The following is a 14,065-nucleotide window of genomic DNA, read 5'->3' as shown; positions in this document are numbered from 1 at the left end:
AATTCAAATTTGACAATTAATGTTTTATTTTATAATTAATACTTAGACAAAGGAAAAGCTATGCTTCTGTCATTTCCGATTTCACCGCATGTTGTCTTTGCCTCAGGCAAAATAAAATGATTGTTTACCACAGCATGATCTTAGTGTCAATCATATGGTGTTTGGTTTTATAAACAAGAGCGACAAAGTGACAAAGACTAAACATGCTTATGGTGGGGGCAATGGGGCCACATTAGGGTGGTCCATAAATGCAAAAAAATCACTTTTTTATCTGGATTTTGATGCTCTATTGGATTATTGTTAGAAATGGTCTAAATCATTCACCCAAAAAATATTTTGCATCTGAGTCATCTATAAACTCATACACACTCAGCATATAAATTTGTCATTTTGGTCAATTATAATGACTTACAAAGACTTTAGAAATATTTTTTTCCTAGATAATGTCATTGATGGTACATACCCCTGTGAAGTCCTCATGGTCGAAACATGAGTCAGACATGTATGAACATGTTTCAAACATGTTTCAAGCATTGTCAAACATGTTTCGACCATGATGATTTCACACTCACAGGCGCAAGCGCATGCAAAAAGTCATGAACCACAAAATGGCTTAGTACAATAGTGCATGTACTTTTTCCACCTGTAATAAATACATTTGTGTCACATGATTTTAACTTTTGTCCATATTTGCCGAAAATAGCCAAATTTGGTGAAAAACGCCATATTTCAATTGAAGTGTGTATGAGTTTCTAGATGGAATTGAGCGAAAATATTTGGTGGGTGAATGTTTTAGACCATTTCTAACAATAATCCAGTAGAGCATCAAAATCGGAGAGATCGATGTTTTTTGGACCACCCTAGTACACATATGGGAAAAAAAACAAGCAAAATAATGAAACAACAGGAAAAAGGGAGAGAGAAGAATGGAGGAAACACTAACCCGGAAGTAAGATGATTTTTGTAAGCAGGGTCAATGGGGGTAGAAAAGAACCCATGTAGGATGGGGGGATGACGTACAGGTTGGTAGCACCTGAAATTCCTGAAATGCTCGAATTCCTGAAATGAAGACAATGAGTGAAGATTTTTAATAAGGCCTCACTTTTCAGCAAAATGGTGAAATGTATTTGAAATAGATTCTGTTTTGGGCACATCCTGCTCATTAATTGAACTGATGTTCAAATCATGTAATTAGTAGAACGAGGGAACAGTAAGTATCTAAGTTATGAACAATTATAAATAGCTCAATACTACATCTGCGATAACCATTTACAAAATGAGATTTCCATTCGTAATTTTTTTTTGGCGTGGAAGAAAAGACATCGGAGACGTTCGAATTTCTAAAACCCCTGATGGGAAACCCCATACCGGAAATCCTCAGATAAATCAATGCAAAAAAACCCAAAGCAAAAAGATTCCGCTACACTACTCATCCTCCTGGTTTGTCAATCAAATGGAAGGTACAAACAAAATACAATATGGTGGAGGACAAATGTAGAATGTCGATGTAAAAAAGTCATTGAAAAGAGAAATTGTTAACAGCAAAATGGACTCTCAGAAATATCACGCTGGGAAGTGCACATGACACCTAGAGAGAGTCGTATATGGTGGGAAGAGTATTTTGTGATGAAGGCGTACATGTCGGTGTTACCCAGAGGCCCAGCATGGCCAAAGTTGCCTGGGATGGTGGTGTGGGGAAAGGTGTAATCGAAGGCTGAGAATAATTATCCTGGGAGACGAAGTGGTGCACTGTACACTAGCTATATGTATGGAGGATGCAAAGTCATCTTTTAGAATATACATATATATATATATATATATATATACATATAAACGGGTACCGTAAAATGGGGGTGAATAGGGACAGCAAGGTGAATAGGGACACAAACTGAAAAAAGTTCGGAAACTCTTTTCGCTGAAAATTGATAACCATACTGATTTGTTGATATTTGGGTTGAAAGTGTTCTCTTGTTTTTTTTAAAAGCAACTTATAGTCCCTATTAACCCCATATATGGGTTAAATAGGAATAAATAGGATTTTTATGGCTGTCCCTATTCACCCCGTTTTACGGGTGAATAGGGACAGTCACCAATACAAAAAATAATAATCAAGAAATAGGGACAGTTTGCAGAAACTTTTTATCCCATATTTTTTTTCATTGGCTCCGTGGTTTATATTATGGGTGCATATTATGTGCATCCATCTGAGCTATCAATTTAGCAATACGTTGGAAACTCAGGATTGTTTATTGATTATTATGTTTTTGTATTAGTGACTGTCCTTATTCACCCGTAAAACGGGGTGAATAGGGACAGCCATAAAAATCCTATTTATTCGTATTTAACCCATATATGGGGTTAATAGGGACTATAAGTTGCTTTTTAAAAAAACAAGAGAACACTTTCAACCCAAATATCAACAAATCAGTATGGTTATCAATTTTCAGCGAAAAAGGTTTCCGAACTTTTTTTCAGTTTGTGTCCTCATTCACCTTGCTGTCCCCTATTCAATCCATTTTACGGTCGCGATGGAATCCCCAAAAAACGATCGATCAAGGTCGGAAGGAATGACAAGGAAGGAATGAAAAGATAGAATGACACTACAATACAAAACCATAATCCTCTCACGGATTGCCATCACAACATATTTTTCCATTTTTGTCATCGGTGGTAATAGTAACAGTTGAACGAAGATGTCTATGTCAGAGATAGTTGTAGATTTGTAGTGTGGGTTGGTGTAATTGTGTATTTTATTTGTTGCGGGATTGAGACAGAAAAATAAAACCCAGGTTAGACAACTTAGAGGCGAACGTGTGTACCTTTAGGCCATTCTGTAAGCCCATGAAGGGGAATTTAGGACACAAGAATGTAATGCGTACTCTTGTGAACAGGTTCATCCCATTTCGTTTTCAATTATCCGAACCTTTTTCCTGCCCATTGTACACTGAATCCTGTGGTGGGGCAGTTGTTCTGAAACAATTTGCCTTCTCTTCCTCAAAGGCAAATCCAACCGAAGGGAATATCAGTGCATTCCAAAACGTCCGCAACAAGTGTGTGTCCCCTCTCAGGAAAGCGAGAAAACAACATCTGTCCAACCTCAAGAATGAACTTTCAAACTTTTCTCCCTCCTCTGAAACCTGGTGAGAAGGCCGAATGCCTCAATTCTGTGTATGTTTCCAAATCTTGTGTCCCCGACCCCTCACTCTTGGTACCCATCCTTCCCTGTCGTATCCAACTGCTCCTGGACTCTGTCGTTTGAATCTGAGGTGGAGAAAGTTCTTTCAGACCTCGACTCTGACTCTGCAACTGGACCGGATGGCATTTGCAACTCAAGTGCCCTAAAAACCTGCTCTGCTGTTCGTGTACAACCTCTCTCTGCCCTTTTCACCCTATGATTTTCCCATGGCCATTTTCCATCTGCTTGAAAATCCACCAAAATCACTCAATAATCAAAAAAGGTACAAAAAAGGATCCCTTTAACCACACAGCTTACTCTCAGCTTACTTCAAATCATCAGAAAGATCATGGAATCCATCATCGCAGTTGATATGTAACCTTTCCTTCTCTTCAACAACCTCATCTCAGATCACCAATTTGGTTTCAGACCAGGTCACCCCGCCTTGGACATGTTGCTTCTACACACGCAACAATTGATAGAGGCCTAAATGTCAGAGATGAGATCAGGGCCGTCTCCCTGGACATTTCTCATGGTTTTGATACAATCAGGCATCCGACATTACTCTCCAAACTCTATCCGTTTGTTTGTGAACAAGATATCTCAAAAAGTTGTGGACGGATTCGGACTAAATTGTTAACGTATGTGACATATGTGACTTATGTTAACGTATGTGACGTATGTGACAAGGACAAAATGATTAGATTTTGGTGAAGATCCGGATTCGGATCCGGATACTAGAATTTTTGAAATGATTCTTCACCATTGGGAGATGGTGCCAAAAACTATACATTGCGGGATATCTCAAAAAGTTATGGACGGATTTGGACGAAACTTGGTGGAGCGGTTGGGTGTGTGACAAGGAAGAATCGATTCGATTTTGGTGAAGATCTGAATATGGATTCGGATATGAGAATTATTTAATTTTTAAGTGAATCTTCACCATTGAGTGATACCGCTAAAACCAACATATAGCAGGATATCTCAAAAAGTTATGGACGGATTTGGACGAAACTTGTTGGACAGGTTGTGTGTGTGACAAGGAAAAATATATTACATTTTGGTGAAGATCCGGATCCGGCTAGTATAATTTTAAAGTAATTCTTCACCATTGGGAGATAGGGCCAACAACGATACGAAGCAGGATATCTCAAAAATTTGTGGATGGATGATCTGATTAAATGTGATTCTCTATTTTAATTTTTTGGTCTACTCTGTGATACAAAACGTAAACTGTTCACCTGGCGGAGGTATGCTCTCTACTGAGTGCTGTTCTAGTATATTTTGCATACATAGTCGAGACTTGTGGAAAACATATAAAAGATTTCTTCTCCTGAACCACTTAACCAATTGATGCGAAATTTCATAGATTTGATTGACTTTCCATTGGGAATAATAGTTTGGAAATCTAAACATCATAGGTCACATGGTCGGGCAACCATATTCGATTGAAGGAAAAAATTTGATATATTTTTCTCCAAAACCACTCTGAAAAAAATTTAAACTTGGTGTATGTCATCAACTAGCTAATGGTGGAGGTATACGAGCAGCAAGTTCTCAGGAACAGAACTCAAAGTCATTTATAAAAAAGGGAAAGAGAGTCAACATTATGGAGTGATTCAAGCAGATTGAGTTTTGAGGTTAGATTAGGAGAGTTGATAAGTTGGATTGCTTTTGACTCGAATCTGTCAAGTAGATATGCATCGAGCTCGAATCTCCCCAGATGTGAGAGCAGTAATCTATACAGCTTTGGCCTCCAGCAAGGATGAATCAACCCTTTATATAAATGGAAGAACTGTTCAGACAATACTATTGTCGACATCGTAACAGGACTGCCAGTTTTTTAGAGGCAGACTTCACTATCTTACTATAATTCACCAAATGTCTGTCCGTCCATTCGAAGGTACCGCAAAAACGGCAGGAACCGATCGCAACAATATTTTGGGTGGGTAATCCTGGGATCCCCTCCATTAAAATAGGGTATATTGTTTTTCCAATTTCAGCTTTTGCCTCCAGCATTTTCAGGTTTGGAGTCCCGCATAACGTTATTTTCCCGGGTGCCGCACAAACGGCTGCACCAATCGCTGCACAGCTGCACCGATCGGACTCGGTGACCTCAGACAAAGACCTTTTATAAGGACATGGGTTGAATCCCTGCTTGAGAGAATGCCAACCCCCTCCCCGCCATCACGGTCCTCTCTCCAACTCACAATCCCACGAGATATGCGGAAAGGACGACCCAAAACCAATTATCTTCTTTTTCATTCGTATATAAACATCATTAAAAGTAAATAATGACCTCGGCCCAAGCTCAAATGACGTGAGTTTAATCTCCACATGAGAGAATGCCTCATAGCTATTTGGGCGGTGTATAAGCTAACAGATCGCTGTCTCCATCGATCTTGCCAAGGCCGTAACACTTATCAGCTCAAAATCATTTTAACTGTTGACATGATAGTTTTTACAATGAAGGAAACATTAACAATGTTGTTAAAAGTTTATTTTGTGATTAATTTGTGATAGGAGTTGTGCTGCTTGGAATGAAAAAAGAGATATCGAGTTCAAGTAAATGACGACATGCCATGATGTTTTCTACTTTCTAAACGTGAACTTCGTGGATTGCCATATGCAGATTCGCCACGGACCCACGATCGATGTTTCTATATGTGAACGTACCCGTTTGTTTGCGAACGGGTACGGTTTTCATGGAAGTCCTTCACGAACTTGCTGTCCATGTCTGATGTGCGACTGAGGGTGCTTCAGGAATGTGGAATTCATTGGTTTCATGCTTTAGCATTCGCCATATCTGCATTGCCTGTTTGCTTCTGGCCTCCCACCCGTGCTTAGCATGGGTATCTCACGAGTTTGTACAATGTAAGATTTCCAAGATTTGATGTTACAATAACACCAAGTATGTCAACTGTATCCGGTGGTAAAATTGTAGAAACCTCAAACGAGATGGGAAAGTTGCGAGTTCTCGAAAGAGAAACAGGAATCTAAAAGAAAAAACCTTTGCCCCACTGAGAAATCCTGTCCAAATCCGAATTTATAGAAATAGTTGTGAAGACGAATGTAGATCAAACAAGAGAAAATGCACCAGAATCTAATGTTGAGGGAATGCATTTAGTTATTTGTAGAAGAAAGAAGGGACAACAGAACCCTAAGGGACTGTTGGTAGAAAAGGAGGGAGTGTTTGCGCTATCAACAATTACGGAGATAGAGTGGTCGGAGAGAAAGGCCGATATGAGAGAGCAAAACGAAGAAGAAAAGCCGAAACAGGGGAGCTTGGAGATCAGATCCTGATTCCACACTTTGTCAAAAGCTTTTGAGATATCAAAGGCTACAACAAAAGATTCCCCAAAATCTCTTAAAGAAGAGGCCCATACAGCCATACATTCGTAATGTAAGAAAGGGTATCACCAGTAGATCTCGCTTTGTGAAAGCCACACCTGATGGTCAGAGGAAAGGCTGTGAGATTGAAGAAACTTGAGGAAATTAGAAGCGAGAAGACGTTCAAAGACATTGGAAATAGTCAAAATCAGAGCAATAGGACATAGGACGGTAGTTTGAAAGATTTGAACGATCATCCTTCTTTAAAATAGACGGTACTAAGGCATGATTCCTGGAAAGAGGAAAAGTTTTGGTTTTTAAACAGAAGCAAAAAAAAACGAGGAAGGACAGGTGCAAGTTCTGAAGCTCACTTTTTCAAGATACGAGGATCAATGCCAACTAGTCCATACACCTTGCTTGTGTCCAGAGAGAGAAATACTTTTTTGATTGTATGAAAATTGATTATAGGGAGAGGCATGAGATTGGTAAGGGGTGCATCAGGGGGTGCTGGAATGTTGGAGTTATCCATTGTGGAATTAGAGGAGAAAAGAGAATTTAAAAGAGTTGCTTTGTCAGTCGGAGAGACAGCGATATTACCATCAAAATGGAGGAGCAAAGAAAAGGTAGTGCGACAGAAGTTGTTTGAGATACTTTCGGCTTAGAAACAGAAAGGCATATTAGTAAAAGAAGAGGAGATGTTGTCACACCTCATTTTGATAAGGGAATGCTTCACCTCACGAATAACATATTTACAATGATTTTGAGGGGAGATGAAGGCTGAATGAGAGTTGGAGGAAGAAGAGTTTTTCCAGGTCCGATATGCCATGTTTCTTGCATGAACGGCCGCAGAGCAAGAATGGTTGAACCAGGAATTAGAAGAAGAGCTAGTAAAGAGTAGGGGGATATAAGCCTCACCTGAGCATCACCCGAGCAGAGGTAGTAATGTTCCCAAGGAAAGTCAGAATAGAATTTCCATTAGCCAGTCGTGTCAGCACAATTAAAAACAGGTCCATAGTATTTTGTAGAGTGGTCGCGATGATCTTCAATATGGGTAGGGCGGTTGATAATTTGCTCCAAATCATTAAGAATAATGAAAAACGTAAAAGCTTATGCCTCCTAAGTTTAGTTTTAAGGACAAATACTGCTGCCTTCCCCAAACACCATCTCGGTGGGAAGATTTCAACCACTCCCTGCAGTTTACATTGAAGTCTCCTAAACAGAGGACATCAGCTTGATGATGAGAGGATGTCATGGCCTTCAGATGTCATTGTCAAAGAGGGTTGAAAAGTTTGTAGAGTTAAGAAAGCGGGAGGTGAAACAGAGAAAAATAGTGATAGTTCGGAGACAAATCTCAAGCCAGATGACGTCAAAGTTTGGAGATTAAAGGTCCACAAGGTGTACAACAACAGTACAGGAGTGTTGATGGTGGAATAAGCAAAGACTCCTTGTTTGAAGCTAAATTGTGAGTAAAGTTTATAGTTGGAAATGTGAAAGGAATTAACGAGAACATAATTTGACAGTTAGGTGTTTGAATGAAGCAACATATTAGGAGAGGTCCTAGCTAAATGGCATTCAATAGAGGATAGGAGGATTATTATAGAAAGACTAAGATAGGCTATGAGCCAAGGGGGTTGGTCGGTACCATACAGATGGAGTAAGGCTCATTGTGATTTTTAGCAAGATATATGTCCCTAGATATGAAAAAAAAGTGATAGCAGTGTATAACTCTCGGCCATCTCTGTGTTATCACCCGAAATATTATTATACGCCTGCTTCGCTTCGCCAAAAAATGTGATATTTGCTAAAATTGGAATAAATATGTTTTTAAGGACCACAGAGTGCCAATAATTTGCATACTGGATGCCAACTAATATAGTAATAGAAATATAGAACGTTTGTGGGGGTTATTTATCAAAGTTTTGATATAATGACAAAAAATATGTTAAATTTAGTGAAAAAGTGGTCGAAATCGCTTCGAGTTCAGAATTCACATTGTACATTTTTGTCAATATTTCAAAAATGAAAACTCCCAGAGTAACATTTGACCCCTCAAAATCTTCGCAAGGAACCACTGCATTGGAATATATCATTACTTTGTAATATGGTGGTTGTTTGGGGCACATATTTTGGCAAAGTTCAAAATATGTTCAACCATACCCCCTAACCGTTCAACCAACCGTTCAACCATCTTGACTGAAGGTTCCTTGCGAAGATTTTGAGGGGTCAAATGTTACTCTGGGAGTTTTTATTTTTGAAATATTGACAAAAATGTACAATGTGAATTCTGAACTCGAAGCGATTTCGACCACTTTTTCACTAAATTTAACATATTTTTTGTCATTATATCAAAAATTTGATAAATAACCCCCACAAATGTTCTATATTTCTATTACTATATTAGTTGGCATCCAGTATGCAAATTATTGGCACTCTGTGGTCCTTAAAAACATATTTATTCCAATTTTAGCAAATATCACATTTTTTGGCGAAGCGAAGCGGGCATATAATAATATTTCGGGTGATAACACAGAGATGGCCGAGAGTTATACACTGCTATCACTTTTTTTTCATATCTAGGGACATATATCTTGCTAAAAATCACAATGAGCCTTACTCCATCTGTATGGTACCGACCGGTCAATTTGGGGGGTCTGGCTCATAGCCTAAGAATGTTGGTGAAATGATTAAAAAGAATCTCTGCTCTCTGCTCACCTTCACTCCTTCATTCCTCTTTTCTCCCGCCTCTGGAACAAACTCCCTCACTCTCATCAATCCCACTCCTCCCTCCAGGTCTTTAAAACAGCTGTTCACCACCATCTCTTATCTTCCCCCATCCAAAACCTTGATCTTTTCCACCCCTGCTAATTTCACCCCAAATCCACTTTTTTGAAATACCAACTTCTGTCCTGGAAGTCCTTGGTGTCCTTGTGTTTTATACTTCTCCCACCCCCCCCCCCCCCTTCCCACGCCGCCTCCCCCCAAGCCCTCTCCCTCCCACACATTCCCGATGTCCCTGCTCTCAAATGTTGTGTTTATGTGCTTCCCCTTCTCTCCCCATCTTGTCTACCGCTCCCCTTTTTATATACTTTGTTTGTTTGTCTGTTTGATTTGTTTGTGTGATAAATGTTAGCTCTTTCACGAGCCTCGATTCTGTATACAAAAAAAAAAGAAAAAAAAAAGAGTCAGGTTTATTCGAAAGGCAAGGGTTTTGGGAGTGACCGATAATACTACTTCCTGAGCCCTCACTCTCATTGGCACCAGAGACAGGCAGGATTCCGAATGTTGTTCTCACCACATAATGCCGGGAAAGCCCAGTAATCCTGATACTGCCAGTAAAAGATGGTACCGGGCACTACTAAGTCAGGATGGTAGTATACTACCCTGGCCAGTTGCTGTCTACAACCGACCTAAAACAACCTACAGAAAAGGGTCGGTTTTCCCATCCGGTGAGCTGCCCTTGGGTAGTAATTTTTATTTAAGTCCTACTGAGTGTCTATACTGTGTTCTACTTCATATTATAGTTCGGTTCACTATGTTTTTTCGTTCAAAATTTTTGTAGATTAGCAAAACTATACATTTTTGGAATATTCAGAGCATGAGGAATCCAAAAATTAATGTTGACATTTGCGTAGACACCTTTGCGAAAATGACACTCAGGACAGTGATGAAGATCTGTAAAAGCATATTCCTGAACGGTATAGATCTAGTAGATCATGTGTATAGGACTTATAGTTCAATCTGATACTAACAAGGCTGATTTCTTGCTTTATAAACCCATACCTATAACTTCAAAGGACTTGCAATATCATGTATTATGTAATACAGTTATATCACAAATATAAAGACAATGGTTTTCAATTACCTTTGTTTGTTGCTTTTCTATAATCCTGAGCACGATTTTGAGGCCTTTATTGGATTCCTTGACCCAGGAAACATAGGATTAGCATATTTAATTAAGTCTGTAGGTTGACTAGAAGCCGAGATCGCGCAAAATATGTATTTTATGGCGGCCATTTTGAAAATCCAAAATGGCGGCCATGCAGGTGTCTGTGCAAATGCCAACATTGATTTTCGGATTCTCCATGCTCTGGTGATTCCAAAAATGTACAGTTTTGCTAATCTCCAAAAATTTTGAACGAAATTATATTTGTTAACATAGTGAACCTGACTATTAAGGAAGTGATTGCAGTGTGGGTGTTGATGATTGTTATCTCCATAATTTGGGTTTTAGAAGGTGGAACAGAGTCCTCCCAAGACTTGATGTATCCACCCCCACTTTGGTGAAGGATTGCGATTCATGGGCTAAGTTGTGAAGTTGTATTGTTCTCAGTTTTGTTCGAAGGGCTGTTTTTAGGATCATCACTGATCCCCGTGCAACCTCCAACTCTAGTTCGTTTGTGGTAATGTTCCCAGGTATGGTTTTGAAGATCTCCATAAGGCTCTTCTTTATCATTCCCATTGCTCCAATTATCACTGGTACAATTTTGATGTTCTTCAGCTTCCAGGATATTTTCACTTCATTATTGAGGTCTTGCTATTTGATCATTTTCATGATTTCTGCATTATTTCGGCCAAAATCGCTGGTTACACGAGCCTCGATCTTATAAACAAACAAAAAAAAAAAAAAATCTTAAACACCAATTCTGTCTTTTCCTTTTTGTTCCTGAGTAATATAATATGTCCGGTCACAGAGCTTTGTTTTCTATGTTCATGCTGGATGGAATCACCAAGACGTATGTTAGCATTATGTCCTTGTTTTCAATGATAGCTTTTGGATTGTGTTTCCATGAATTTTGTGGGACTGGGATATTGAAATTTCTGCACATGTGCCAGTGGATTACTCTACATACTTTGTTGTGCATTTGGGTGTACAGCTGTTATGACATGAGTTTCTTACATCCTGATAGAAGGTGACTGGTGCTTTTCTGTTTCTACCTTGCTGAACCTACACTTGTCCGATTGACTCAGTCCTGCCATCTTCTTAAAGCCATTCATGTAGTGTCTTTGTTGTTGGTCTTCGTCTTGGTTGGTTGTAGTGTCATGGGTTCTGTGGTGGTCTAAAATCAAAGCATTGCTGTTAAGTTGAGGGTGAATGTTTATAAAATTGTAATAAGACCGGTTCTTTGATAGGAAGTTGAGGTTTGGTTCTTGGGAAAGAAAAAGGAGAGATTCATGCATTGGACAGATATGTAAATGCTTAAATAGCTAACCTGGATCTCTCTTAAGAAAATAAAAGGAATGAGAATATCAGGAAGTGAGCAGGCGTAATGGACATTCATGAAAACTCACAGGAGGAACGTTTGCATTGGTATGGTATGTGCAGAGGAGGTTGGAGATCTGCATTGGTTGGGCATGTGCTCAAAGGAATGCCTCCACCTCAAGTGATCAGGTAGGACTTTAATATAGATGCAGTTGGCAGGAGGTAAAAGTGAAGGCAAAAACTGGAGTGAAAGGTGTAGAGAAGGAAATGAGAGAAGCGGAGGTGCAAAGAACTGCACGATCCACGAAAGAGCCAACTTCGCCATCCGATCCACGATAAGGTGGAACTGATTGGGACCATTAAGGTAGTAGTAGTACTAGTAGTAGTAGTGGTAGTAGTAGTAGTAGTAGTAGTAGTAGTAGTAGTAGTAGTTGTAGTAGTGGTAGCCATAGTAGTAGTAGCCATAGTAGTAGTTGTAGTAGCAGTCATGGTAGTAGTAATAGTAGTAGTCATAGTAGTAGTAATAGTAGTGGTAGCAGTAGTAGCCGTAGTAGTAGTAGTTGAGTCGAAGTTGTAGTAGAAGTCATAGTAGTAACAGTAGTAGTGGTAGCCGTAGTAGTAGCCATAGTAGTAGTTGTGGTAGCAGTCATAGTAGTAGTAATAGTTGTAGTCATAGTTTTAGTAGTAGTAGTAGTAGTAACAGTAGTAGTATTAATAGTAGTAGTAGTCGTCATAGCAGAAGTCGTAATAGTAGGAGTAGTCATAGTCATAATAGTAGTGGTAGTAGTAGTTGTAGTCGTAGTAGAGGTCGTAGTAGAAGTCGTAGTAGTAAAACTAGTACTAGTAGTAGTAGTAGTAGTAGTAGTAGTAGTCGTGGTAGTCGTAGTAGGCATAGTAGTAGTGCAGCATGTCGTCGATTGGGGCAGAAGAGCTTTAGAAACACTTGTGTGCCCAACAGCGTCATGATGTAATAACATTTGGTAAGGATTTCAAGGCGACCAGTAAAGCCACGTGATAAATGATGCAAGACTCAAAAAATATTTCACAAACATAAACAAGATGAAGCATTTAATTGTATGAAACAATAACTACTCAACTGAATTCAAACATTTTTGACATTTTTTTTTGACAAGCCACAGTCCCCAAGTTGACATTCACCTGCTGTAAACAGTCAATCATGCCATGCCTGTCTGTCACCATATTATCTTTCCTATTTTTAACACAATTATGACATTGTTTGTGAGGTTGTGCTATTTGTTTGGTGATGCTGATCACGATGGCAGTAAAGGTCACTTAGCTCTTACACGAGCCTCGATCTTGTATACAAAAAAATAAATGTAAAAGGTCACTGTTAGGATCCTCGTGATCCACTGTGAGTTAGGATTAATGAAAGATGAACATTTATAACAAATTGGGTTTATTGTGATTTTCAAGTTAGCGATCCATTTAAGAACGATGGAGGAGGGGTGGAATGAATGAGAATTTAGAGCATGTAGTGAGAAAGGATTATAAGAGATTGAATATTTTTTTGAAATGGAATGAGTTGAAGAGGAAATTGAAAGGAGCCTTTTAAATAGGAAGAAAAACAGCGTGTTGTAATAAACCACTGAATAAAACACTGCAGGGGAAAGTTTAAACATATTTAAACAGAACCGTGAAGAACAGTCTTACAGTCATAAAAATACCAACGGGGAGAGGGCCTTGAGGGACAACCATGAGTCACTTGAACAGGGAAAAAGGTGCAAGGCAAGGAGATAATGGGAGCGGGGTGAGACAGCGCATGTGGACAGAGGCGCACGATGGGACAAAAGCACACGAGGAGAAAGGGAAATAAAAGTTTTTGTTTTTTGGGGGGGGGGGGTGGGGGTTACAACGTTAGACAAAGAGCAGATGTTCGGGGAAGTTTGGGGGAGAAGGGAAAATCTAAAAACCTAGCAAAACCAGCGAAGGAAGGAACAAACTTCGACGGGGGAAGCCGAAGGCAAGGCCGCACATGCGTGGCAAACAGAAACGATTAATTTATGAAAGATAAACACCGAGAAACTTCCAAGGGGAACACTATAGGTTCACACAACGAAGGATAAATACAGTTTCGACAAAATACAATTGTGAACAATGACAACTTTGAAAACGTGGAGAACGTGTACAGCTTCAAAAATCAGTGACGTCGTCTCCAAGATCTCAAGGGATCTGATCTCGCGAGTTTGTGAACAAGATATCTCAAAATGTTGTGGACGGATTCGCACGAAACTTGATGGATAGATTGGGTGTCTGACAAGACCGAATCAATTCGATTTTGGTGAAGATCTGAATATGGATTCGAATACGATAATTATTTAATTTTATAAGTGATTCTTCAC

This window comes from Myxine glutinosa, chromosome 1, assembly GCF_964187855.1.
Source record: "Myxine glutinosa chromosome 1, kmMyxGlut1.1, whole genome shotgun sequence".
NCBI lineage: Eukaryota > Metazoa > Chordata > Myxini > Myxiniformes > Myxinidae > Myxine > Myxine glutinosa.
This window is presented reverse-complemented; position numbering follows the sequence as displayed.